Consider the following 27,088-nt stretch of genomic DNA (forward strand, 5'->3'; position numbering starts at 1 on the left):
TGGAGCTGAATGCCATTGAGCTGAAATGGCTGAAACCCATTTCCCTGCCATAACAGCAGTAGTTTGCAGCACAGGCAGAAGAGGTAAGGGCTTTCCTCTGTGCCTCTCACTGCAGCTGTGTTACTGCAGAAAAGCAAGAAGCCACAGCAGCTTAGAAACTTGGAGCAGAAAACAGAAAGGGTCTTTGAAACTTGGCAGTAAGTGCCAGCAAGAGTAGGAAGTCTTGGCTCTCTCCCATTCTGCTTCATTCACAATCCACAGGCAAAGCATGTGAATCTGTCCTGTGGGCTCCAGAAAATGAAGTAATCTCTTCAAAGCTTGGTCACAACCTACTTTACATGCTGGAGGATGAGAATTGTGGTGTTCACTTCCATTAGGTTTGCAATTTACAGCACAGGGAGGAAAACAGTCTAGGGGGCAGCTGCTCCCAGCCATTGCTGGTGAGTTGATGCCTTGACCCCATCTGACTGTATGGTCTTTATAGTGCAGACACCCCCACTGACCATATTCCTTATAATAAATGTTTCTTTTGAACACAGTGCCTTATCCTACTGTTCCTGGGGTGTTGGGGGAAACTGTAAACTACTATAAACTAAACTAATTCCTTGTATATTTGTTTAAAAGACACCTATATAAACAAAAGAGAAAAAAATCCCTGCTTTCTTTTGCTTAAATGTGTTATAAAAGCCTTTTTACTTTATAAATAAAGAAATTCTGAACATAAACTAGACCTCTGCTATTGTTACTTATCTTCTGTACAGTTCTTGAATGTGACTAAGTAATTACACAAACACAGAGGACTATTACATTTTCTTGTTATGAGAAATTCTGTAATCTCCAGTTATTTAACAAAAGGTAGTGTTGATCTGCCTGTGTGTCAGATGTACACATACAGCTGTGTACTACTGTCATCTGGTACAATTTATAGGGTTTGATCAAAATGAATGGATCTTTTTTACCACCTGGTTTTCCAGTATCAGTTGTTTTCACAAAGTTCAGGCAGAAAAGGGATTCATTTAGAGAAAGTTCATGTTGCTGTTAACAAGGCTGTCCTTCCACTGATGTTTTTCATTTTGATTTTCATGTTTGTTTTTATTGAATGTTTATATTGCTATTTTCATTTCTGTAATGACAGCTCCTCTAAGGGAAGAGGAAATAAAATGTGATTAAACACCAGTCAGTCATTTTCTGATAATTTCTTTGAAAACTAGAGAACCTGACCTACATTTTCTAGGTGTAAGGTAAGATCCAGCAAAATGTAACTGCTCTCCAGGGTACTGGAGACAACTGTGACAGTTGTGCTGCTGAGCATCTTCGTACAATTCATTATGTGCGAAGACATATGATTAATTTCTCATTTGAACTGGGCATAAGCAACTGTGAACTATTTTTGCTCATCCACATAGATCTAGCAAAGCATCACTGGCAAGTAGGTTTAAATAATTTAGATTGAAGTTCTACTTTAGGAAGACCCGTGACTTTTGGAATCTGAGGGAGGATTAGCATTGTGTCCAGCCTGTTGCAGTATTGGCTGACATGTCTCTCCACTGTTCCATCATCTCCCTGAGACATGCTTTTTGATGGCTTTTATGCTATTTGGGTTTTAAGTTGCATGTTCTGAAGTTGTACAGAGATGTGCTTGAAACTGAACAGTTTTGGTTCTGATCTGTATGCTGCAGTCTGCTCAAAATTCTAGCTGAAGCAGAACCATCTCTTCTTCTTCATGGATGGCACAGCTATTCAAATATTTTTTATTCTGCAACTAGTTCATTTTCACTGAAAGTAGGGCTACAGCATAACAAATAAGAAATATCTGGTAAAAAACTCTTAATTACCTCCCTATAGTCTTTTCTCTGACTTGATAAATGTTAAACATTTCAGCCAAAAAAAGCGTATTTACACTGCACTTCTAATTCACAGTTGAGTTGAATCTGTAGAGGGAATTTCCAGTACTGTAGCTGTCAGTGTAAGGTGGTTTTGTCTATTGAGTATATGTTTCTGGAGTTCCTGTGTACTCTATATACCGTTCTTTGTCACTGACTCATATTGTGTTTGTTGTTGGCCATGAACTCCGGAGATATGTTCTGACAATTGTACCATTGATTATATCACTACATCTGATCTTTACTGAGTCAAGGAATACTTTAATCAAACTGTTCTTCTTAAAGAAGAAAAATTATTGAAGGAGTTGAAAATTAGTTATAAACCATAGGTTCTGGAAACTGCTTTAGAATAACAGCTTTTAAGGGTGGCTTTGTTTGGATGCAAATAAACATTTATGAGGTTGCTGTTGTTACAGTCTGCCTGGAAGAAAATCCAAGATTTTCATTTGCACTAGTGTGCATTTGTATTAGTGTCCTGGTATAAGACTGTGACCTATGCATTATCCTTGGCTTCCTAGGAAACCATATTCTTCTGAGGCAGGAGTATAGGACTGTCTCTGAGTCCTATCACATTCTCAATTTTCTGGCATGAAGTAAGAATGTGAGGACCTCTGTGGGCTCAGTCTACAGAAACCACAGGGTGGCTGTCTACATTATGATGTTACAATATTGTAGCTTGCATCAGTGTGAAACAGAAAACCAGCTAATCCCTTCTATCCTCATTACTATTGTAGTGCTACGGTTGAGTTTCTTCAGAGCAGAAAACGCTGTAATCTCAAAATTACATCAACTCATTTTAAGCATGCATACAGCATTTGCAAGTCCAAAATAACTCAGTAATACTGTAGTTGTTGGTATAAACAGGATTTGAATCAGAACTACTACACGTGGTAATCAGTGCATACTAAATGTCTATCAGGTGCCTAGGATGCATGGCTGAAATTTGCTAGCTTTGGGATTGAGCTGGGAGAGCACCGATGGGAAAGGTGTGAGGTAAGACCACAAGCAGGAGATGATGCTCTCAGGGAAGAGGAACAGTGCCTGCATGACTGTCCCAGCAGAGAGGTGGCAAAGGTGAGACTGCTGGAAGCTGTTCTGAAAAGCCAGTTTTGAAATCCCCTGTGATTTTAGCAAGCGGCTTTGCTGAATTAAATTGCACAACCTTTACCATCTTTCTGCATAAAACCTCAGTGATAATGTTGTAACTGGACACTTTCCTACTTTTTTCTTAAATTTTAAAAAAAAAAATATATAATAAAGATTCCAAGTGTCTGTGCTTTCAGCAGTAATTGTGCTGCCATCTGAGACACTATGCTGTTAGCACAGTCAGTGCATCTTGTGTTATTCAATACAAAGAAGCCTAGGTATGACTCTTGATAATTACAGAAGAACATTCTGACACCTTGCTGTCATCGTGATGGCTTTGCTGGATTCATACCTGTAGCAGAAATGAAATGCATTCCTATTTCAAACATGTATGCTTATGCTGGATACATGAGCAATAGCAACAACTTGCTTGAAATCTCTAGCAGATACATAAGTAATCCAGCTGAAAAGTCTAGACTGTGTGAAATCATGATAATGTCTGAGCATCTTCCACACAATCAGTGACCAGTGACATCCACTGGACCCCATGGAGGCTCTGGCACTTCTTGGTTCCAGTCATGATGTTACAGCTTTTGAACTACACAGCAATTCCTAACGCCTGCAAGTAACACACAAAGCGAGAAATGAAACTGCTGGCTGTTTACTACCATTTCCAATTGTGAATGAGTGTTCCCTGCCAAATGTCTGCTGGATTTTTACGCTGGTAGTGTTTCAGAATTGGCTTCCTGAAAGAAAAATATAATGCAGACGTTGCACTATCAATTGCATACCTTTTCTCAAGTAGTACAGCCTTTTGCTAGGCAACAATTAAAGTGTTCTCAAATACTGTGCTGCTGTGTTTAACTCTGTATTTTCTTTAAGGCATACATTTAGGGCATTTCTGTTTTGGTTGAGTCAGACCCCTCTGGAGTTACATATCACTGCCAAGGACATGCACAGCATGTAAAGTTTACTGATACAGATCTCCTGAGGCCCCTGGTTTGGCTTTAGGGTGGAGAAAAGAGAGTGTACGAGGCACAGTGTTTGGCTCGAATTTAGCTTTGTCTTTGTCTCTGGAGAATAAGACCACAGCAGATACAAACACAATTGAATACAAACACAACTGAATGTGCACTAAACCAACTGAAACCTCCTCCATGCCTATTCCTTTAAAACAGAAGAATAAGTACTGTGCTGAAGAAGTCCCACAGGATGCTCTCCCCTGTAGCAAACATCATCTGCAACTTCCTATTGATTCCTTCCCAGAGGAATTGCATACATATATAGTCCCCAGCAGAAAGGGAAAGGTTGGATGCAAGACCCCTGGAGACCAGTAAGCTGACACTGAAATGAGGAGCCATCCTAAAAATACTGGATGGTTCCAGACTATTACAGTGATTTCAAGCAATATTTTTTATTTCTGTACAATGTCCTTGATACCATGTTAAGGTTACTTGTTAGTTTCAACCAGGAATAGTGAGTTAGCAAATCTGTGTATGTAGGCCGGTGTTAGTAGCAAAATTCGTTCTTGCACATTATTAAACTTTTTTAGACAGTCAGGGAATCTCAGGAAATGTTAAAATGTCTTCAGACAGAGCCTTAGAAGTACTAAAGAGATCTCACAAAAATGTGATTTTTTTTTTATATTTTATTTAAAAAGGAGGGTTTTGAGACACCAACTGTTACTAAGCATGCACACACACACACATGCACATATATACATGTGCAAAAACATACATAAATATGTAGTAGGTACTTATGAAGTAGGTTTTATGCTGCTTTACAAAAAGCAGTCAATTGTTGAAGTCACGCCAGCGAAGTCAGATAGCCTGTCTGAGAATATAAAAATCTTTCAGAGGCAAGGCAGAGTCCTTGTGCTGTGAGGTACAGAGCATGCTGGGGTCGGTTGACATTCCAATGTGCTGTCTGCTGTCACCCTCGTGCTTCCTCAATAGTACTATACACAGCATGGAGTACCCACATAACATCAGGTGCCTTGATGCCCTATAGTTTCCAGAGACTGAAGTCGGCTTTTCTTGATTGCAAGGCACAATTCAACAGTGCACATTATAGACCTTATCTCAGGCTCTAATCTTGTAGTGAGGAACCCTGGTATGGGCACAGTACTTGCCTTTGTGGCTCCCATTGCAACCCAAAGGAACACAGGTGTACAGTCATGTGTGTATGCAGGTCTGTCTCCACACTTGCATGTGTGTGACCTGGCTATATGTGGGGACCAGGACTGCACAAGGAACTGTAGACCACATCTCCAGTGAACTGCAAATGCAGTGGAGAGAGGACAGAGGGGAGGTGCCTCTATGGGCACTTGTGATTCAGGGCATCATGACAAGAGTTAATTTCTAGCTTAAGTGCACTTAGATCACACTAAATATTTTACTTTTGAATCATATAAGAACCTACATTCCTAACCTCGGCATTTTTATTTAGATTACCAGCCTTCCCTCTCCATCCAGTGAGGAAGTAAAGCAGAACCTGGTTAAAAATCACTGTTATGTGGGATGAGGTCAGTGTTAGCAGCATTAGAACTAAAAAAGTCTCAAGCATTTGTCTTCTTGGCATTTATATCGAAGTTTGTTTGTTATTTGCATTTCTTTGTATTTCACTGTGAGTCCAGGATTAAAAAGCACACTGAAGCTCAGCTGTATCCATAAAGCATCAACTATAAAAATTCATGCTCAGTCAGAAACTTTGCAAAATTTTAATGAAGCTATAACTAAATTTGAAGTTGAGTTAGCTGTGCTTTGTTCTGTGGAGCACTGCTCAAATGGAGAGGACTGCTATTGCTCCCATGATCAGTAAAACATGGGAGACACGCTGAGCCAAATGCCTCCCTGTGGCATTCCAGATGAAGTCACCCTCGGGATGAATTTGATCTGTTGAACTCAGGTTTTTTAGTACTAATAGTGTAATTTCTTCAACATACAGCTAGAAGGAAAAGATCTGTGACTTGAAGGCCAAGCTGTGTGAATTCAGTTTAGTAGTGGGGAGAAAAGTTGTGGAAGACAAACCTGCCCCAAACTAGATTCAGTTTTGATTTTCTAAAACATTGGCTTAAAAAAATTCCCCCTTCTTAATCTGAACTAGATTCAGAAGACAAGACAAGGAGTTCAGTGTATATATATGGACCTTCAGCTTATCCATCAAGATTTCCATGAATCGTACCCTGAATTTTCACTTGCTCTTCTTTTTGTTGTTGTTGTTGTTACAAGGTCACAAAATCAAATGGTTTTGAGCCTGTGGGATATTTTTCTTACAGAAAATTATTTCTTCTTTGTTTTGATGACGAAAAAAATTTTTTTCTGTGTTTTTAAATCAGTTTAAGTGGAGACACTTATTCTTCTCTCAACCTTAATTTTTCAGTTTAACAGTTAAACTAACATAATTAATAATTTATCTGAGATAGGCTATACAGCACTGGTGGTTTTTTTTATGCAAATGACCCTATATTGAACTCCATCCCAATCTGAACAAGTATCATTAGGATTTTTTAGTTGATATATCATCAGTAGTTTTCTTGTGGGTTTTCTCCCACAGCAGAACACCAAAATTTCTGGTACAAACACCTGCAAGTCTTTACATACATGTATGGCAAAGGAATTTGTAGGCTTTTCTTTTGAAGTCAAGTTTGTAAATTCAAATGGAATGTGTATTTGGAATATCTAGCAGTAATGAGAATGAACTCTTTGAAAATGCTGTCCCTGAAATACCTTAAAAAAAGGTGTTGCCTTAAAAAAAATAATGAAAATAAAAAATAATTAACACCTCCTCTGCCCCCCCCAAAAAAAAGAAAAAAACCACAATGAAACAACAAAAAAAAACCCAGAAAAGTATTTTACAGGTATTGGCCTCCCTCATCAAGGTAACTTAAAGGTCATGCACCAACACTTCTAATTTTCATCTTTTGAGTGGTATAGCTGAGTACAAATGGTCTGGTTTTTCAGAGTTGTTAACACCACAAGTAGTCACAAAACCAGGTGTTTCTTTTCAAAATCCAGGTAATGAGGGAGTAAAGCCTGAAAAGACTGGAAATAGTAAACAAAGGTGTCTCTTTTATGCTCTACAGTGCATAGATTATATATGTATATATATTATATATATATATTCACACTCATAGTACAGTGCATAGATTCTTCAAAATTATTTCTCAGCCTTCCAGGAATATAAGAATGGCAGAATTTAAAAATGTTAGTGCTGAGTAAGTAAACCTGACCTGACTAAGGGAAAGCTTCAGGACTAAGTAGATAAAGCTGTTCAGTAAATACTTCTACCTGGAGACAAAGAGAATCAAGAGCAATTAAAATAGGCATGACTGAGCAACCAGCCTTGAAAGGCTGACCTTGAATTTCCTTTTCATGTTCACTGGAAATTATTGGCGAGCCAGGGTGAAAGAACAAAACAGTGTGTGCTATTTTGCTGGGTTCCATGGTATCCTGCAGAAAAAGCAGATCTGATACACCATAAACATTTGGCAAGAATATAATGACCAGCCTTTGTTAATGTGTAGGATGGTCAGAAGGGATAAAGAGCCCCTGCCCATTTACAGAAGTTACTCCTGTACTGTATATGGGATAATCATATCAATATCTTCCTTCTCAATTCCATTGTTTGTATTACATCTGCTTTGGACTTGAATGCCATTGATCTGCACGTATCCATCAGATCACACGAGTGTTATTTTCCAGTTCTTGCATTGTACAGACCACTGTGCCTGGATTTGAAAAGAACATTGAATGCAGGCAGGCTTTGACAAGTTAGTTCAGGCAGTTCGAATGTGTCCTTTTTATAAAGTGCAATCCATGGCTAAATCACTTACTAATGACTGTGTATGATAAAATGGATATAAAATATAACATCTACATGGTTTCTATGTATACAGTCAAAATAGTTTAGAGAATGTAATATATTAACTTTCAGAGGTAAGTTAATGAGGGTAGCAGACTGGTTGGGTTTTCTGAGACTATTCTAGCATATTTGCATTGCTTTTAAATCACAAAAAAATGGCGAACTTCTGCAAGAAAGAAAAAAACCTGATTTTATAGGGACTCATAATCATAGCATTATTTTATGAACTGTATTACACTGTAATCAACAGGAAGGACTAGCAGGTATTAAGGCTGTGTTTTCTTATGATAAACACTTGTCAATATAACACTGTCTTGTGCCTGCTATATCTTGTTTCCACCATGACCTTTCAAACCATGTGCATGTTCTTTTCTCTCCCTCTGAGAAAACCTTAACAACATTCTAATCATCATGAAGAGCAATTAACTGTCTTCAACCAGCTGTGCTACTCAGCTCATCTGGGAATGGGATAAAACCTGCTCCGTAGTGCAGATCCACCCACCCAGGCATGGCAAACAAGACTAGCACAGAACGGTTTTTAAATAGGAAAGGCTGGCACTTTGACAAAGTTTGGAAGCTGTGGGTGAAGTGCAATGGTATCTCTTCTAATATAGAGAAGCCTCATTCCTGCTTGTTCTACATTCTCTGTGAGATAATGTATAAGTTTCTATAAAGTGCTTTTAAAGGTCAGCATTTGACCAACAGCCGTTATTTGTTGACATCATTGGAGAAAACAGCTTTGCCCTCACTGAGCAAAGCTTCGTGGCAGTGGTATTCTCAAGGAGGAGAAATAAGTTCTTGAACGTGCAGTTGCTGAAAGGGCACTGCAGGGACTTTCAGAAACAACAGCTGGAAATTAATTATATGAAGTTTTATTTAGTTTCTTTGGTTTTAGAATCTGTGATAAACTATGTTATGCCTCAATTCACTTAAACAAAGGTCTTGCACATTTTGGTTTTTTTCCTCTCTTAACAAATTAAACAATAGTAAACATGGAACAAGTAAAATTAATCTGCATCCAGAATGTTTTAATAGATAAAAATATGGGGGCAAAAATTAATATAGTAGTTAACAAGTAAAACAGTTTTCTGAGCTTAAAAAAAAAAATCAAGCTGGTGGTATGATCTTTCCTGATATCATCAGGGGTTTTGCTCTGTGTAATTGAAAGTACAAATAAAAAAGGTGTATCTTCACTTTTCACATATGTGTACTTTGAACAACAGAACTATTTTTTGTTTTGGTTATATGTGGTCTTTTTTATTAGTTGCTCCGAACTGCCTTGCAAATTGTTGAGAAGTGTAGACTAGCTAAATAAAGTGTCCAAGATACCTTTGCTGAAAATGAAAATATAATCGACTTATAGTTGGACTGATCCTACAGAAACTTCTTCAGTTCTCTGAAAAACACAGTCTTATTTAGATGTTCCTATATAAAATGCCTGGAAGAAAAATGATGACATTAATACAATTTACACAGATGTGAATTATGCTTTTGTGAACTGGAATTAATCAGGTGATGGGAAGTGTTGACTTCTTTTTGTCAGGTTTGAACCTTTGTAAAATTGCAGAATACTTTTCCCCAGCTCTTTGCTCGTGCTATAAATTTTCCAGACATTACTTATTTTCACCAACATTTTCTGAGAAATAAGCTGCACATTCTGACCCATGTGCAAGCTTAGGTACCTACAATTTAGTCTGTGGAATCCTCAAGGCATTTTTCTTTTGCAGCCTAACCATAGGTTTAAACAGAGATGTATGAAGTCATTTTGTGTTCACCAAAACCTTTGCGTGCATACATTATAGTAGGAAGCCAGTTGCAAAGTATTCACCAACTGTCAGAAGTACATCTCTTTAGACAATCCACCTTTCATTAACTACTGAAGCTCAAACTGCATGTGAACTAAGTTAAGACTAAGATTTAGATTGGATACAAGGAAGAAATTCTTTACTGTTAGGCTGGTGAGGCACTGGAATGTGTTGCCCAGGGAAGTTGTGAATGTTCCATCCCTGGTGGTGTTCAAGCCCAGGTTAGATGAAGCCTTGGGTGATATGGTTTAGTGTGAGGTGTCCCTGCCCATGGCAGCACAGTTGGAAATAGATGATCTTAAGGTCCTTTCCAACCCTAACTATTCTATGATTCTTTAAGATTAGCCCTCAGTAAGACAAAAAAAAAAAACAACTCAAACCAGACATAAAAAATGGTATACCTTTCAGTGAAATTCTAATTCAGATCTCCAAAGAAACAGTTTAAAAGAACTAGGAAAAGGTAAGATTAAAAAAAAAAATGAATGAGGGATACTTTAATATGAAGGAGCAGGAAGACCCAAAGCATATTATATGCAGTGCAGAGGAAAAAACCTGGTTTTATTACACCGGGAACCAAGAGTGTTATTGTTGAAGCCGTTCAGCTGTTTAAAATGGGGGAGGGGGTGATTGCTTATAATTTTGCCATATTGAAATAATTGCTGTAGATTTATTTTTTTTTTATATTTGAGTGGATTTTGTTTGGAACATTTTTAGTGAAAACAGTAGAGCTTCTTCTGAGACAAATCAGTCTGCTGCAGGATCCGTTAGAGCACTTGAATTCTATGGAGTCAAAAGGAAGAAGGATCCATTGATAGCCAGAGGATGAACTCTCTGTCTCCTTGAACAAATGGAACATATTCTGCTTAGCAAGATTTAGGAGGCTTGAGCAGAAAGCGGCATATCTCCTGCATGCTACGGGGAACAGCTCCACATCTCAGTGAATAAAGTGTAACAGCCATCTGCTTGGCCAACCGAGCTGATGGCCTATAGAATAAATTGCTCAAGTTAGAGAGACATAGTTATATGCCTGTGAGCTATAACAACTCATATCCTGTGTGGGGTGAGGACATGCTCACTGCTGAGCTATATGAGCATAGCTGGAGATGAGATGAAGCCCATGGATAGCCAGCTGCACAAAATCCACAGGCTGTTGCTTTTCATTTCTGTAAGGTGCTGCTAGAAATGAAGGGCTTCTTGGATGCACATATCTAACATACTCACTCCAAGAGAGTGGCAGATAAAAACCTGAGATTCCTTTATTTTTTTGAGAACCTTGTGTCTAAGCGACTGTATCCTTATTTCCCTCATGGATAGACAAATCTGAGTCTGTTTTTCAGGTTGCTGGGGAAATGGGATTTGACTGCATGAAGGAAGCTACACTAGGTCACCTGGGTGTAAGCAGACAAGTTGTCCTGATGATTCTGGAGTCCCTTATCACACTGCGGTAAGCCATTCTAAATATCAGCCCATCACATTAAGACAAAGCCAAACAATAACCAATTGTACTGCAGCCCTGTGCACTGAGCTGCTTCTTTTACAACAGAAGTGCCTCCTTGTGACCAGAAAGAGTAATGGGTCTGCAAAATCCAGAAATGAAACCGGTAATACATTTTGACTGAAGTACCAATACCAGTTCTTGTCAAATAACAATGTCCTACTGCCTTTATGGAGCCTGGGTAATTACAGACTTCTGATATGAGCTCTTGGTTCAGGGTAATAGGAGAGGCTGTAAAATAATGGTGGAATAAATTGCTTTGCTGTTGATTCAGAAAAGTGAATGTCATAACCTTGCAAAAGTTGTGGAAGGATCGATTCCATAGATATACACCTCCCAAAACAGTATCAGAAAGTCCCTGAATGAAGATCTGTTCCACTTCCAAAGGATGCTTTTTGGGACTGGATGATCACCTTTCAGAAATTTATGGATTGCATTCTGGCTCAGGATACTAGTCCATGAACAGTCACCTCCTTAGACAAGGATGCAATCTAAAAGAATGCATATGTAAAATGACTGGTATACTTTGGAACGACAGTGAACATAGAACTGCTACTTATGAAGCACAGCTCTCACTGTTGACATGATTAATGTGCTGCCCTTCTTTGTGAGACAGACCCTTTCTGATTCACTTCGAGACTTACCTCATTGTGCAATCCTGAGAACAAAAAGCCAGGTAGTTTTCTTTCTGGACGTTGTGAGACTAATTTAGACAAGTTATTTGAGATGTTTCCACCCTAGCTACCCTGCCAATAAACTTCATTAGGATCCTGAAGATGATAGTTTAGAAGGCAGACTGAGCATAAACTTTTAGGATGCTCAGAGGGAAACTGCTCACCTCTACATGATGAGGTGTTCAAATGGCCATACACAAAAGGGAAATGTCAGAAATATCAAGGAGAATTCATGCTGTTGGAAAGAGTACTTAACATGCAATTTTTACAAAATGAGTCACTGAGAAAGCATAGAAGGAAAATGGGCAATTTAGTTTCTAAAATGCAAGTAGCATGTACTGAATGACTACTTTGTTCATTCATCATGGATCATGCATTGCTTTAATGAATTTATTCAGCAAAAAGCACAAATGAAGATTTCTGAAATGCAAACTGTTGTCTTTAAGATATGTCGCAGCATGGCCGGCAAAGTGCCTTTTATGGGAGACCGATAACATATATTTAAGAGATGCGTGGTACCATGCTAAGGGGCCCTAAAATCTCACATCCTTAAGCAGATTCATGTATAGGATGCAGTGCACATGACTTGGAAGATATGACTAAAAGAATCCCAGAACAAAGTGGTAAATGGCTGTGGGAAGTCTCACGGAAGGCAAGGCAGGTACTTGGGCTGCATGAAATCTTATCCTGTGGCTCCCCAGGCCACAGTACAGAGCTTGGTCTAACTGAAAATGAACAGAATGACAAACCTCTCTTTTCTAGATGGCATCATTCCATGATCACTAGGGTGGACAAATATCTGTAATTAGGAATGAGAAGAAGTACATGCTTGAGGCAAAGCTGAACATGTATGAGAGCAAATTGTAACAGCATGCAAACAGAAGACTTGATTTTCACTTTGAGAGCAATCAGCTCTACAGGATAGTTTGTATGGATTAGTTTGTGTTTGAGAAACTAAGGATGCAGGTGATCTGGATTTATTTTATTTATTTTTAGAAGGAATCTAGTTTGTATCACTGTGGGGTTTGTTCATTGATTGGTGAGATTTGCTTATGGGGAACAAAAAATTGGAATAAAAACTGATTGCAAGCACAAAACTGTAGACTGTTCACAGTGTGCAAAAGAAGTGCTAAAGCAGAACAGCATGGCTAAGTGAGGACAACAGAAGAGGAATAGAAAAAAAAGAAGTTGACTGAAGATGGTGTTATTTGGTGGTAGCTGAGAGTGTAAGGGTTTTTTTAGTTTAGCAGTTGAGAAAGGACCGTCAGTGCAACCCATGAGATAGGTCCATGTTGTACATAAATAAATCTAGAGACAATTTATAATAGCATCTGTGTATGCAAAAGTATGTTGGGGCTTCACTGGAGTTGATGTCTAACAAAAGATTCATATGAGATAATTTAACCAAATTTTCCTTCAAACTGACAGCTGGTTTGCTTTCCCTTGAGGCTATGATACATTACATTTTTGTTCCTCATGAGTCTTGTCAAAAAAATTAAACCTAAAACTTAAGTTCCCTGTATTATCACTGAAGTAAAACCCTTTCCTTTTCATTCTTTTCATGTCTCCAGTGAGAAATTACAATAAATACACTTCCATAGGAAAAAAAACAAGACTATGAATCATTAAAATCTTTTAAATAAACTCATTTCTTACTTCAACAGTGACTTACCTTTAGAAGCCCTGTTAATATCATCTCATCTGAGAAAGACATAGCTGACTTGTTTCTGAAGCAGTATCAATCTAGCAACATCTGTGTTAATGCACAGGGAACAAAGCTGAAATGAAGCTTCCTTTAATATCAATGATATAGATAGTGAGGGCCAGGTGAGCGCAATAAGTGGGTTCCTCAAAATGAGCATCTTTTCTGAGCACTAGAAAACAATAAATAATAAATGCAGATTCAGCTCTTGTCAAACAGGAGTACTCTTATTTTATTTTCACTCTTGGTTATAAAGAACATTAAAATGTTGTCTAAACACCTAGAAAGAAGACAACATCAACCAAAAAATTACCAAAAAACCCAAGCCCAAAATAGAAAATGTTCTTAAATATACAAACTAAGTATAAATACCAATGAGATCTTTAGCATTTGCCTCTCTTATTTATATTTATATATATATATATATAATTGAAAACATTTTATTTGGACTTCTGTAAGATCTTTGACATGGTCCCCCAAAACATCCTGGATTTGATGAACAGTTGTTCAGTGGATGAGGTCACATCCAGAGGGTAGTGGTCAATGGCTCAATGTCCAGCTGGATATCAGTGCCCAGTGGTGTCCCTCAGGGGCCTATACTGGGACCAGTATTGTTCAGTATCTTCATCAGCGACATAGACAATGGTATCAAGTGCATCCTGAGCAAGTTTGAGGACAACACCAAGAGTATTAAAATAAAAAATCTATAAACATTGTTTTATAATGGGACAACTAGCCTTTCTTTTATAATTGTCATCATCTGGCTATCTTTTATGAGATTTTGGAGTCAACTTTGTAATTTAGGACCTCTACAAGAAGCTTAAGAGAAGAAAAGCATGAAAAATATATGGCATTTTTGTGGAAGTTCAGCATTTAATTGCTGATAGATAGGGTTCTCACATACTTATTTAACAAAGCTGAACTAAAATGAAGTTTTCCTTAACTTCCATAAGTTGGTGAAATGACATGATTGCTCTTTTAAATCACTTTTTGCATGGCACTATGAGAAATTTCTTTATCAGTCAGTATTTGAATGTATTACAGAGTTTTAAAGAATGATATGAAAGCATTCATACTTGCTCAGAAAACAGTTATGTTTGATTAGCAGATAGTAAATTGATTGAGAAATAGTTGTATAATTGTCCCTGTTCCTGATCACTTCTGGAAGTCTGTTTTTATTGTGGTTCAAGAAATAACCTCACACTGGTCAAACTGTACTTGACTGTAAAGGATGACATACAAGTATGGTCTACAATGAAATAAAGATTTGAGGGGCAGAATAACCAGTTAGTCTGTTCCAAAATCTTGAATTTTTATTTTTTTTCATTTAAGTACAAGCTGAATTAGGTCTCTTATTCCATGGACTAGAAGCACAGTCAGTTACCACGGCAGAGCTGGGAGCTCATATATTGAAGATCCCTCTATTGTTGAGTGCTTATTAACCTATTTCCATTCAAAATAATGAAACAGGTTAATTAATCCATCGTTGAGAATGTTTGACCTAACTTGTCTGACTTTGGTCTGTGAGAGTATAGGATCATCTAAGGAGTCAGATACATCTAGAAAACGGTTTTAAAACTTGTGTGTTTTCTCACTGCTGCAAATATTCACTTCTCTGTACTAAATCCTGTTCTGTTAATATTCTTCCAAGAGGTGTCATACCAAAAGACATTATTTATCTGTTGGCCCTTGGCTTTGAAAGCCACAACCAAAAGCTACAATTGTAAGGCATCCTGATTTCGGCTGGGATAGAAGTATTTTTCTTTCTAGTAGCTGGTGCAGTGCTGTGTTTTGGATTTAGTCTGGGAATAATGCTGATAACATACCAGTATTTTAGTTGTTGCTAAGTAGCACTTACCCCAGTCAAGGACCTTTCAGTCCCTCATGCTCTGCCAGTGAGGAGGGGCACAAGAAGCTGGGAGGGATCAGAGACAGGACACCTGACCCAGACTAGCCAAAAGGGATGTTCCGTATCACAGCACATAGTTGGCTGGGAGCCGCTGATGACTGCTCAGGTCGGGCTGGGTATTGGTCAGTGGGGGAGGAGCAATTGTATTGTGCATCACTTGTTTTTATTGAGTGTATTCCTCTTTCTCACTCTCCTTTTCATTACTACTACTACTACTATGCATGTCTTTAAGCTGAAAGAGGGTATATTTAGGTAGACATTAGGAAGAAATTCTTTACTGTGAGGGTGGTGAGACACTGAAACAGGTTGCCCAGAGAAGCTGTGGATGCCCCAGCCCTGGAATTGTTCAAGCCCAGGTTGGATGGGGCTTTGGGCAACTTGCTCTAGTGGAAGGTGTCCCTGCTTATAGAGGGAGGATTGGAACTATTTATCATTGTAGTTTTTATTTATTGTTGTGGTTGTTCTGGTTGTTGTTATTCTTATTACAAGTAGTAGTAGTAATAGTATTTTACTATATTTCAATAGTCAAACTGATCTTATCTCATTTCACAGGTTTTATCTTTTTTTGATTCTCTTCCCCATTGAGCCAGGGAGGGGTGGATGGGACTGAGAGAGCAGCTGTGTGGTAATTCGTTGCTGGCTAGGGTTAAATCACTACAAAAGGCAAGAAATCTTGACTGTGTGAACTGAAAAAAAGTAAGGCTCAAACCCTCACTCTGGCATATGCAGAACAGCATGCACTTAAACATCCCAGTCTATTTAGCTTTGCATACCAAGCATGACTTAGGTATTGAACCTCGGTTCAGGCAGTCTTGGGGAGGAAAGGAAATTGCTTCTTGCCTGAGAGCACCTCAGCTTTCGGAGGATAGAAACAGCCAGAGTCTGGGAAGCCAGGACATTTGCAAGAAGCAGAGGCAGATCCAGAGATAGGTTCAGAAGTGATAACTAAATCAGATGATACTCCACACTGAAGCTGTGAAAGTCCATTAAGGCAAATGCCATCATTAGTGGCAATCATTAACAATGGAAGCAATTAGCCACTGCTTAACGGAAGTGTCAGCAGACTGAAGCCTATCATTTAAGCAGGTGTATATGTTTTGAGCTTGATACAGGAACTGCACTTTCACTTCAAGCAGGGTCAGCTGAAATTATTCTAAAAGTCTCTTCTGTATTTGAAGCACACAGGTTAATGTAGTCTCCTCTGAAGTAACTTCTACCCTATTTTATCTAGGGCCAATTTTCATCCTAGAAGTCTATAATTTGTTGTTTCTGCACTTGATATATACTGTTTAGTATGACTTTATCCAGAATGCTATGCTAAACCCTATGTGGGGTAAAGTTTCTTCACAGGCATTCACAGAATGTGATCCTGATTAAAATCTTTAGCTTTCACAGCAGTTCCAATAATCTATCAATAATATAAATTAATCTGCCCTTTGCACTGCTGTATTAATATACCAACATCTCTTTAAACTACTGTTTTATTCCACTGAAATGTCACTCTTATTTCACTAGCAAATTTTATCTTTTAAAAAAGGCTAAATTTCTCTGGCAGATTTCTTCAAATGTACATTCAATTTCTGTTCAAATTCCTTTTCAAATTCCAAATTTCAATTCCATTCAAATTCTGTTCAAAACTGTAAGGCAAATTCTTTAATGAGCATACAGACCTTTGCAGGGTGTACGACTTGGGAATTCTTAAAACATCATGATAAAATCGAGTTACATAGCCAATAAGGTTTCTGTAAAAACAAAACACATTATACTCCTCCTATGGATTGAATATGACACTAATTGCAGACACTATTGCTTCTGGCCCATTGCCTCAGGGTGCCATTGTTTTAAACGTGATCTCAAAAGACAATAGTGTCTTCAGACTAGGGAAACTGGGATTTGAATTCCTAATAGAAGAGTGACTATCCTTTGGCTTTCTATTCTAGAGAGAAACAGATGTCTCTAAGTAATCCTAAAAGCAGACCACAGTTATTAGTGTCTCACCAATCTCAAAAGAAGTTGAAAAAATTAGTCGCAATAATGTCAGAAATTCTGGGTTATCAAAAAAAGTAAGACTGTCAATGATAGATTTGTTATAGAAACTTGAAACAAGATTTTAGCATTAGAATGACAGTTTTATATTTAAAAAAACCCTCTAACATCTTTTCAAACTTATAATAATCCTTTTGACTTATACTGAGCTCTCAAGTTGAGGTTTTCCAATTTCTTCACAGACAGCACTCAGTTATTTATATCACCATGTGTTATATGACTGTGTACATCCATATATGTATATATAGATGTATATATGTACAGTCATAGGCATATGTGTAAAATCTCACACACACACAATTTCCAAACACTCTGGGCCTATAAGCCACTGGTAACCCTCAGAATTATTAGTTACCATTAGCACCCAGATTTTTTACTTTTATTCAAACACATCACAAATATTACTGCTCAATAAGGAATCATGGATTTGTCCATGATGTAGACTGCTAAGACCTGCCCTCACAAAACAAGAGAGGACTATGGTCTCAGCTTGACAACACTGCAGTATTACTGAGTTAGAATTAAGAATTTATTTACACTTACAAGACAATTCAGGAAGTTAGTGTCTTTTAGCAGTTTGACTGGTGGACTAAATTTAGGAGATACATGCTCTATTCTGTGCAAAACTACGGTTTGGACAAATCACTTCCTTGTCTTTTCTTTGACAATGATTTTGGTCCCTTTTGCAAATTGTTTTGAAATCTACTAGACACTGAATAAGTATTATTTAGAGATAAATTGGGACACAGATGTTTTTAAAAAAAAATAGAGAATATGTATTGCATAATGGAGAAGATAACTGCTGTGGGATGGACTCAGTCAGAGATCAATATGATCAGACAAAAAGCCATTTATTGCAAAGCATTAACTCCTTACATACTATTGCTTACACACACCTACAGCAATTTGGCATATCATGATTGGATACTTGTCTCGAAGACCCTTAGTGACCAACATATAATTGGTTAAGCACAGGTGTGAGAACTTGACCTCGAAAGCTTGCCAACAGTCCACAGTTCTCATCACTCAGTGAATTCCAGCTTCTACTTATCTTGCTTACTTAAGCTTCCTCGGGCCTCTCATGGCCTTGCTGTATCTTTCAGAGTTATTCAGAGTTCATACAGAGTTATACAGAGTTCATGTACCAAATATCCATTCTCCTGTGAGAACACTGTCTCCACAGATAGCTATGCCTCTTTTTTTTTTCTCCTCCAAGTCTTCTTTTTAAACTCCTCTGTGGCTTCCCTTCAAAAGCTCAGAAAAAAGTCTTAAATTTGCCAGATCAAGTTTTATGAGGTGCAAATTCTTAAAGTTAAGTAAATTAAAAAGCTTTTTTTAACACCAGTCCCCTGTAATGTTGACAGTAACTTAATAAGAACCCTAAAGAACTAAAAATGCATTAATAACTTGGGAGACTGAAAAAAAAAATCACATATTTTTAATTTGCTGTGATAAAACAATTTTGAAATAGAATTATTTCAAAAACTATTTCTTTGAAAAGCAGTTGTAAAATTGTTGCATTTGTCAATGATATCTCGTCCTCCTTCTCCCAGGCCAGATGTATTTTAAAGGAGATGAGATTCAACTCTCAAAAGTTTATCCAAACACATTTTTACAAAAATTTCTTTCAAGTTCTTTCAACTAAAAATAATGTAGAGAAGCATCTCAAGCAGCTCAATATGAGTATGTTGTTCTTTGTACAGTAATTGCTGGCCATTGTGGACTTTATTATCATTCACTCTTCCAGCAAATTATAGATACTTATCTTCAAAAATAAAAGGGCCAGTAAATGGACAATAATTAGAATGCCAACTGAATGTTCATATTGTTATTAGACAAAAATGTAGTTCTAATTTTTGCCACCTCTGAAATTATATTTGCTTACAAACAACCCTAAATAAAAAAATATTTCAAACAATGAATGGTAATTTCAAATTACCCAAGCAGCAACCATAACAACAACTTTGATTTAACAATATTTATTCATCAATAAGAAGTAAGGGAAATAAGCTTAAAGGTGCAAAAGGCAATACGACTGGCAGTCATTGAAATCTGGACACCCATTTTCATCCTTCCCTTGAAAAATTCTCCCCTAAACAGAAAAGAACAAGGGGCAGGATAAAAGAACAAAATAAATGGATAGTTAACATAAAACAGCTGTACTGGATGAGATCTAAGGTTTATCTTGACCAGTTTCTGACAGTGAATACTTAGGGATCCACTGTAAGGGAGCAGATATATTTTCACTAAGATCTTCCCATTTTCCAAGAACGAGTTACTTAGGGATGCTAAAAACTGTATACATAGTTCTCAGTTTAACCACCTTTCATGCAGCTGTCCTCCAAAAAGGTCTGATTTCTCTGTGATATTTTTGACACAAAACAGACAGTAAGTTATAACAATACAATCCAGAGCACGGACATGCCCTCAGTGAAAAGGGAGTCTCATCTGATTAGTCTACAAACTTTGGCTATTATTTTTATTGTCTACTCCTAGCCCTTATTATGAGTACTAGCCAATAATATTTTCATGACTCACATGGTGCAGATGAGCAAGAACTTACAGACCCTCAGCATATTCCTCCTTAGGAATCTCTTTGAAGCTGCTGAGTCCTAAGCTGTTTAAGTGAGCTTAGGCTGCATTACTGGAGGAGTATGCCATCACACCATGAAATGCACAGGAACAACACCAGTATGTTCTGTAAAAGGTTATGTGACTTCCTCTGTTATGTGCTACTTATCTTGTCCTGCTTGGAATCCTAAGGCAACACTCAATGAATAAGTTCATCAACTTTCATTCTTGTTTAAGAAAGAGAGTCATTTTGATATAAAAGGAACTGCCATTTTGTGCCCCTTGACTTTTGTGACCTAAGTTTTTTCTGTACCTTCACCAATATAAGAAAATTGTAATAATAATAAATCTGCTCTCCTCAAAAGCCTCTCACATTGCATTTTAATCCTGATTACAGTATTTGACTGCTTCCGGTTAACACTTCAGAGTTCTCTAAAGTATAACCTTTTTGCATTGCTTTTCCTTACACTTGGCCAAATCCTTAATACCCATAGTGTTAAGCTTTTAATACAATCTAATTTTACTTCAGAGCTCAGATATTTAGCTACATCCATTTTTTAAAAGCTTGGGGCTCCATGGACATAGTAAGGAACAGTGTTTTCTGTAAACTACTTGTGATATAAGAAAAATCAGGGCCAATGTGCTCTTATTTTACTTCTGTAATGTTTCATTACAGTTGTGGCCCATCACCATTCTCACTGGGATCTGCTGAACAAATTCATTAGCTCTTACAACTTGAATATCTTCCCAAACGTCTAAAATTAAAGCAAAAGAAAGCACATGATTTGGAGTTTGGGTGATGTTTGTCTGGAATTCTCATCTACTGGTGTAGTCCTCAGAAATCCTGCATTTTGCACTGACAGTGAGAGGATAAACTCAAACTTTTATTTTTTTTTTTTTTGAGAAAGACTGAAATGAGAATCTTGCTTCCAAGTATAAATTTACAGCCAGTCTGCTGCTGAGCTGCTTATACCTTTTTTTGTATGGAGTTACACATTTGAATCATAAATTAACCTGTTTGTGCAGAGGTTGCTGCTTGGAGCAATTTGAATTTGATCCTCCAGAGGAACAATATTAAAAGTTTAGGTGAAGACTCATAAACATTGATTCTCACTCAGTTTTGCTGAGCCATACACCGGTAATTAACATCCATTCATCAACTCTGGCCCCTATCACAGCAGTATAGAAACAAAATTATTAAAAAAAAAATTACTCTGTAGTATAAAGTCAGCATGAAAGTGGTTTTCTTTGTCTACAACTCTTTCCTTTTACCATAAGAATATAAGATTTAGGGGGGTTTTTTATATCTTGTCAAATATCTGAAAGCTGTCTGGCTAAAAGGCCTTAAGAATTGTATTATAAAATCTTGACACTTGCATGTAAACAACATTTAATGATGCCAGTGAAACAAAAAGAGCGTTAAATAGTGTCTGTAACACTGGACACAAAATCATAAATATAAACCAAGAATAAGTTCTTGTATATTATGGTGTAAAATTTGCCATCTTTTTGGTGGTGGCCCCCTGGCATTTCAGTAGGAAGCATGACCTTGTAACTTGCCAAGAATGTGATTCCTCCAGATGTCATAAGAGACTTCACAAATTCTGGCTTACATCTTCCCCGGGAAGTAAAATGCAGCTATGGCAAAATGGCTAATGTCTGAGGGACTAAAATATAAACTAAAGAGAGAAAACACTCTTTCCTAGATGCTTCTATTTAAATAGATAGGAGAAAGTCAATTTTCTATTCCTATACTAATTACTGGTAAATTTGATATGAGCATAAGAAATATCTGAACTTTATGAAGCAGAGCTAATTTAAATTGTGGGTGGAAAATACTTTCTTCATTCTTCCCTAAGATTGTTCCTTAACTGGAGGGAAGGGACAAAAAATCACTCTATCTAGTTGTCATAAATATTATATCTAAGAGCCAAGTAAATGAACAAAAAGCTCAGAGCAACTGGAGCATTTCCTTTTCATTTCAGTCTTCAAACTTTAAACCCCCAAACAGTGGTTGATTTACTTCTGGACATGATATGCTTTTTTTTTAAATAGAAAATATATTTTTCTGAAATGTAAGAAAATTACACATTTAAATCAATGTTGCAGTGGAAAAAAAAATCCAGCTGATCTGATCTAATAAAATCTAAAACCAATGTTGCAGATAGAGTGAAACCTGTGGTTTAAACATTTACAGATGAAGGGCTCTTTAGAGAAAGTATCTCCTTTGAATACTATTTTTAAAGTAAGGGATCAGGAAAAAGCTTGAAAGCCTCTATATAAGTTCCTCAGCTACAGAGACATACACAGGAACCAGGATCAAGAAAAATTATCTAGAATAATGGTTCATATATCTCTGTGGTGACTGCTGGACTACCATGCAACTTTGGACAGTGGACTCGTGGGTTTAGGGCTCTCACAGTACTGGAACACAATTAATATATAACTACCTAAACTATTTATAATAAGATTCTTCCTGATGAGAAGGAATGTAGTAATTGTGGCTGTCTGGAAAAGTTTGGTGTACTGGCAGCCCACAGGCTTGGTGTAAACCTTAACTTGGTCAGCTTTAACATTGAGTTTTCACCTGTCTGTCTGTCTTTATAAATATATAGATACATGTTTATATTAATCCACTATTACTTTATTAAACATGGCACTAGAAACAAAGTGTGACCAAACACAGGCTACATAGAACTAATGCAATGCAAACAGCAATACGCTAACACACAAAATCATTGTTTTTTAATATTAATCAAATTGATGTTAGCTAAACTAGAGAGTCATAAGAAATTGCAAACAAGGATGGGCACAAGAGACAAACTTTACTCACTTAGAGGAAAAATGGCAGGCTAAAGCCCTGCTGGAGTTAAAATTGCTTAGTGACATGAGGAGTAACATGAAGAGACTGTCAGTTTGCTCACAGCAGAAGATTCAGAGCAAAAAGTTCAGGGAACATGTGGGACTTGATGAAAGGGAGGAGACAGCCCAGTGATGGATGACATGGTAAAGCTGGAGTACATAATGCCTTCCCCACCTCACTACCTCAATCCCTACAGAAAAAGCCTGAGATCAGATCACTGCACAAGCCAGTCAAGCTTTGGAAGGACACGAGCAATCAAGAGTGGAATTGACGCAGGATAGGGGCTACTTGAAGGATCCTGATATATTCATATCCCTGGGCCTGGGTGAGATTCATCTGAAAATGAAGCATGCAGCTGAGGCGACTGTGCAGCTGCTACCTCTGTGTAGCCAAAAATTGAGACAATCTGGAAAAGTCCTTTACAAATGAAAAAAAGAAGGAAAATATTATGCCCAGCTTTATAAATAGCAGGAAGAACCACCTGGGAGTTACAGGCTACTTAGATTCATCTCAGTTCCTGGAAACAAATTCTAAGGGAATTTTTCAAAACATTTGTGCTGGGTTTGACTGGAATAAAGTTAATTTTCTTTACAGTAGCTAATATGGGGCTATAGTTCATATTTGTGCTGGAAATGGTTTTGATAATACAGGAATGCTTTTGTTATCACTGTGCAGTGCTTACAGAGGCAAGGCCTTTGCTTCCTCTCCCACCACCAGTGAGTAGGCTGGGGGTACACAAGAAGCTGGGAGGGGACACAGCTTGGGACAGCTGACCCCAACTGACTCAAGGAATATTACAGACCATATGGGGTTATGCTCAGCAATAAGAACAGGAGGGAGGTTGGTGGAAGGCCACTGCTCAGGAAATAGCTGGACATTGTTTAGTTGGTGGTGAGCAACTGTTTTCATTTGCATCACTTGCTTTCCTTGGGTTTTATTTTCTCTCTTTTTTTTCTCCCCTATTTTATTACTATTATTAATAGGAATTATTATTATTAAACTGTTTCTATCTCAACCCATGAGTTCTCTCTTTTTCACTTCAATTTCCACCACCCTATGAGGATGAGGGTGTGGAGTGAGTGAACAGTTGTGGTGCTTAGTTGCTAGGTGGGGTTAAACCACAACACTGGTAAACAAGTAGCAAAGGACTGATCACACTCACTATCTCAGTGGCCTACAGAGATGAAGTGACTAACAACATGGATGAAGTGGTGTGAGTGGATGTAATATACCTTAAATTTACTGAGGTTTCTGCAATTCCTCAGAGCATTCTAGCCTGCAAGCTGAAGAAGGATGGGCTGTATGAATGCACTTCAAGGTACGCTTAATATTTGCTGGGCTTCTGCACTCACAGGGTAGTAATCAGTGGGATGCTGGGGATGGACTGGGATGCTGGGGAAGGACTCTTCATTAGGGACTGTAGTGACAGGACAAGGGGTAACGGGTTAAAACTTAAACAGGGGAAGTTTAGATTGGATATAATGAAGAAATCCTTTACTGTAAGGGTGCTGAGGCACTGGAAAGGTTTGCCCAGGGAGGTAGTGAATGCTCCATCCCTGGCGGTGTTCAAGGCCAGGTTAGACGAAGCCTTGGGTGTCATGGTTTAGTGTGAGGTGTCCCTGCCCATGGCAGGGGGATTGGAACTAGACGATCTTAAGGTCCTTTCCAACCCTAACTATTCTATGATTCCATTCTATAATTGGATGATGTTCAGTGGAAGCTGCTAATTGTCAATGGGATGACAACGGCTCCACAACTGTTTGGTATCTACCTTTGTCAACAATCTCAATGATAAAACAAATATTCTCTGTAAATCTGTGGAACATATTACATTGAAGAAAGTGGTTGACAATAAATATTAGAGCTTCAATTCAGATTGATCTTAAGATGCTGGAGGACTAGGCCGAGAGATAGCACATGCAGTTCACACATGAAAAGTTCAAAGTCCTATTTCTGGTGTGGAATAACTCAACGCAGCTGTGAGCTGACTGTGGCCATGGAGATAGAGCAGACACCCAGGTGAATCTGGGGCTCCAGTGTGCTCCCATCGTATGAGGCAAACTACATACTGGGCTAAACTGTGAGAATTTTCACTAATGGATCAAGGGAACTGATTATTCACTTCTACTGTATGAGGCCACATCTGAACTATTGTATCCAGTTTTTGGTCCCCCTGCCTGTCTTGAAAAGATCTGGCAGAGGGTAATCAAGATGATTAACAACCTACAGTATATAGTTTATAAGAAGCTGAGGTACCTAGATTTACTGACAGACAACAGCCACAAGCTGCAGCTAGGGAGGTTCAAGCAGGGCATTATGAATATCTTTTTTCATCACTAGAATGCTGGAAAATGATAGTCCAGCACTAAGACTGCACAGAGGACTTGTGGGGTCTCCTTTCATGGAGGTTTACAGGATGTGATAAACCAAATCTGATTTAGTGTTGGCAATACTCCTGTTTTGAGTGGGAGGCTGAATCATCTAAAAGGTAATTCCAGTGCTTCACTTGATCTGATTCTAATGTCCTCCTTCTTAATGCACTGTGTTTTTATGTTCCCATGATCTTAACATGAAAAAAATGTACTTTGTTTTGTCTCTATTCAAGCAGTGCTGTTGGCTAGGTTGGTGGAAGTCTACACTTATTTCAACAGAAGAGTGTTGCAACTGCGAAAGTGATGCAGAAGTCAGAGCTGATTTGCTATTTATCTAAGTAAGATGGTGTCTATTAATGCTGGTAAGAATCTGACACAAGAATTTGGGAAAGAAACTAGGGTTTTTAAACTTTGCTTATATCAGTTAAGGAATCAGGATCACCTTGGCACAATTATCTAGCAACTTTAAGAGCTATGAATGTTCTCATCAGTAAGATCTCAGTAAGCAGAAGCTGTCGAATAGCAGATTGCAGAGAAGTGTTCTATAGTACCAGCTACTACAAGAACACTTTGAGTTATAAATATCTATAAGCTTTAATGGAGAAGAGAACTGTGCCTGTCAGCAGAAAAAAAATACTATCAACCTGTGATGCCCTACACAAATAATGTCAAACTTGGGGCACAATGCAGATTAAGGTGCACTTTAAGCCATCTACTAAATTGAGTATTAGCTGGAAACTGGACCTTGCCATCAATGAAACATAATATAATATGTCTGAAGGCCAGTTATTGGTCCACTTGTCTCAGCTGCAGTTGCAGTAAAGGTAAAAAAGTCCTTTTGAATGTAGGAAAGTATTCTCTTTTCTATTACTGAGCTCAGTTGAGTTTTGTTCCTGATCGTGTTCCATGATAGCATCTTGAAAGGAAAATATTCTTAGCCTTGAACACAAGAATACTCCCTGCTTCTTTGAGTATAATATCACTGTATCTCAATGAAGGATGAACAATAATTTCATAACTTGCTATGTTAGAATATAAAAGAACATATTTAGTTTGACATGAGCTTGTGACAGGAAATATACTCTGGGATTGTCTACCTAGGTAGACAATCTGGGTTTATAATATTACTCTCTATTCTAATATAATTTCTGCCATTAACTTGTCATTTTACTTTTACTAAGATATGGGATCTTGCTTTACCTTACAATTATCTTATGTTTGGTCTACCCTACCATAGCACTGTAAAAATTAGGCTAACAATGCCTGCTCACTTTAGGAACCAAAAATGCTAAGTATTTGGAAAGCAAAAAGGTTTTGCGAAGACCATCTTTGAAAACTAATTTGAATTAATAATTTAATGCTCATGGTAAAGAAGTTTCTTTGATTGCAAGCACTTTTAGCTCACATGTTCATCCTTGACTCAGATATCCAAAGACTCCCCAAAATTCGAGGCCTAAAAACAGGAATTAAAGAAGAAGCCGAAGGACACATGACTTGGAATAGATGAGGACAAATTTAAGAAACTGCAGAGAAAATTGCCAATAACAAGAGAGGAGTTATACAGAGTTTGGAAGTCAAGAATGAAGATAATGAAGATAGTGAGAGGTTAATGAATAGATCGTAATAGAGGCTGTCCATAATGTAGACGATTACTAGACCGGCATTTTGATGAAATTAATAGAGAAAAAGCAAGAAAGGCCAGTGAAGAAGCATGCAACTGAAGGAACTGCAAATCTAGTTTAGACAATCTTTTGCATTGATATCAAAGAAAACCAACTAATTTTAAAAGATAGAAATTTAAGGAATAAAAGGAATTAAG

The sequence above is a fragment of the Melopsittacus undulatus genome, chromosome 3, assembly GCF_012275295.1.
Source record: "Melopsittacus undulatus isolate bMelUnd1 chromosome 3, bMelUnd1.mat.Z, whole genome shotgun sequence".
NCBI classification, from domain to species: Eukaryota; Metazoa; Chordata; class Aves; order Psittaciformes; family Psittaculidae; genus Melopsittacus; species Melopsittacus undulatus.